Raw genomic sequence first — 3,365 nt, 5'->3', positions numbered from 1 at the left:
ACCAACATGGCACAAGTATACATATGTAACAAACCTGCACGTTATGCACATGTACCCTACAACTTAAAGTATAATAATAATAAATAAATTTAAAAAAAAAACACAGAGCAAGTCACACACACAAAAAAAGTAGTTATGATTTTCTCAGTTACATCACAGAAACCAGAAAGTGATTGTGTAGCAAAACTATGAAGTAGGTGACATTTTTAGGAAATCCTGGCCCTTGCAGTCTTTACCTCCCCTGAGATGTCTCTCTTGCACATCCTAGCTTTTTTCCTGCGCCTTCTTTTTCCCTCCCCCTACTTATCTGACTCTGAGTTATATGCCTTATCTCTAACTGTAAAATGAAAGTTCTTGTTTCCTATTAAATAAATTTCATGCTCTGAGAAGCAGGGAGGAAGCATATTTCAAACAAGTTCTGTGATTGGACCATGCTTTCCAGGGCCCTGATATAATGCCAGATTGGTGGCTACTATTTTCTCTCATATTTGACAGATCATTGAATTACGGTATCTCCCTCAAACCAATGATATGGCCAGTTCTTTAATGTTCACACACTTCTGGTTCTGGCTTCAGCTACTGACTAATAATACATCTCATTCACAAAGAATTCTTAGAGTTTCTGTGTCAGATTCTAAACTAAATAGTCTTAGAATTTTTCTTAACATGAACCTTCTCATTTTACTGATGGAGTAACGGAGGCTCTGAGAAATGACTTGACTTAATTTATGTCCCCACAGCTAATAAATAACAAAGTTTCCTGCAATCATACCTGAAATATTATTACATGATATATTCCTCGTAGTCTCACTGTTTTATAAATAATTTTTGTTGTTTTAAATAAGGGTCTATCATTCAATTTGCATTTTTTTTACAATAAGGAGCATGCTAACCTGGTAGTAATTCATGGTTTATTTAGATTAGTTGAGAATTTAGGTTAGTTGTTAGTGAGGTCAGAACAGGATCCAGCAAAATTCCTGGGGCAGAAGAGGAACCAGAAGGAGAGGATGTGGGTAGTACAGATTGGAATGGAGAACTAACAGTGGGCTTAGCAAGATGGGATTTGTTGGTGACCCTGATAACAGTGGCTTTCATGCAGTGGGGGGGTCAAAAACCTGCCCAAAGTGGGTTAAAAAGTGAATAAATATGAAGTGAAGAGATATTAATATTACATGGATTATTTTTTCTCTGAAAGTGAGTAGAGAAATAATAGCTGGAGAGAGACATGAGGTCAATTGAAATATTTTAAATATTTTACATGTGTGCATATATATGTAAAATTATAATATATTTGCATGATGTTGGTAATGATTTCATATTTAGGTGGAAATTGATGGTGAGGAGAAAGAAATGTTGATTATAGGCATAAAGTCTTGGCTTGGTGGGAGGCAGTGAGACCCTGTAATAAATGGAAGGTTTGGCTTTCTCTAGGTGAAAAATCCAAGATTATGAGTAAAGAAGCAGACAGCTTGAGAGATTTGGTACTGAAAAGATGCCATGGTTATCTTTTGGTTGCTTTGATTTTCTCGATGAAATAATAAGTGAGTCAAGAGCTGAGAATGAGGAGAGGGAGAGAGTGTTGGTGACTGCAGGATGGAAGAGTGAATTTGTTTGGGAAATATGGTAAAATTGCTGGATAGTGCTAAAGGCCCACTCAAGTTTGAAAGTCAAAAATATGAAGAGAGCCAGGTTAGACATGTGTGAGTTTTTCTCCAGCCTCGTGCAGCTGCTTGAGTGTAGTTGCAAAATAGACGGACAGCTGAGTTGAACTAAAGTTGGGGTTTTGCCAAACTAGGCTAGAGGAGAAAAGAGGAACAAGCAATTTGGGAGTATATAAAAGGAGTGATTATACAGATTACTCATGAAATATAAGAAGAGTAAGGAAGGAACTGAGGACACAAAACAGGTTATGAATGGATAGTAAAAAGTGGTGAGGCCAGTGGGATGGAGGTCCTGATGAATTTGCAGAGGAGAGCAAGGCAGATTCTAAAGTTAACAGAGCTGCAAAAATAAGAGCAGATGTTTGAAAAAAGATTTAAGGGACAATGCAGTTACTAGTAATGGCAAGGTCTAGTGGTGGCCATGGTAGTGGGTGAATGAGGTGGAGTGAAGTAGAAACCTGAAGGGGAGATAGTCAAGGATTTGGATGGAGACCACAGCATTGGTGTGGAAGTGGTCAAGTTGCTGACAGAATATGGAGCGGAGGAGGTGAAGAGGGTGAAGAGGTGAGTAGTAGTGAAGAATAAGATGGTGAATTTGAAACTTAGGTCTTCAGTGGTTGAGGAAAGCAATGAGGGTGGCAGATGACTGCCACAAGGCAGAATAGTGGCAGAGGTTGATGGCGTATGTTTCCAAAAAGGTAGGATATTTGAAGGAGGAAGGAGGCAATAATTGACTATAAATTATTGTAATGAGCACAGAAAGCACCTAGCCTTACCTCCAGGCTCTGTGTGCAATGTGGGATGTAAAAGGAATAACAGCTCTCACTTGAAAGGCCAGCAAGGGAAGCAGTTTTTACAGAAAGAAACCAAGCTTTACACACAACTAGTGGAGGAGCTAAAAAGACATTTAAAGGTATAGGAAATCTTCCCAGTATAGACTGTAAGTTCCAGAGCATCCAGTAGAAGAGCTGGGGAGAGGCATGTTTAATAATGACTGTGAGATCACATTGGTGATGCAAACTTATTTGGGTATGATAGGTGATCTAGAATACTACTCAAACATTAATGTATTTGAAAATCCCCTTGGGATCTTGTGCAAATTCAGATTCACAGTCTTGTTGTGGGGTGGGGAGCTAAGAGTCTGCATTTCTAACAAGCTTCAAGGTAAGGCTGATAATACTTATTTGAGGATCATACTTTAAGGAGCAAGGCTTTGTAGGCTTGGACTAGTGTGAGCAGCATTAAGGTTAGAACCTGAGGAGAGGATGCCAGTGATGGGTTTGATCAAGAACAAGTGGAGCTCTGGAGCCTCCTTCAATCTGGGAATACTTAGTAATTGCCAACATTTTTGGAAGATCAATTTTTAAATGGTCTTATCTTTAAATTTTTAACCTTCTCTGAAACTAAAGCTCATGCATTAAGCATATATTTGTTTCAGTAAGTGTATTGTCTTTGTTTCATAGGTGTGCACACATTATTTCAATAGGACTGTTTGTTCCTTGGAGCCAGAGACTGTGGGGAATAGTGGAACATTATTGGATCATGAATCATAAGACTTAATTTCAGTTCCCATTTGTATTATTAAATAGCTATGGAAAGCAGAGGAAAAGATAATTTACCTTTCCGGTCATTTTTATGTGTGAAGTGGGGATAATCATGACTAGCTGTCAGTGCTATGAGATTCAAATGAGATACTTAATATAA

This window comes from Chlorocebus sabaeus, chromosome 23 (assembly GCF_047675955.1).
Source record: "Chlorocebus sabaeus isolate Y175 chromosome 23, mChlSab1.0.hap1, whole genome shotgun sequence".
Lineage (NCBI taxonomy): Eukaryota > Metazoa > Chordata > Mammalia > Primates > Cercopithecidae > Chlorocebus > Chlorocebus sabaeus.
This window is presented reverse-complemented; position numbering follows the sequence as displayed.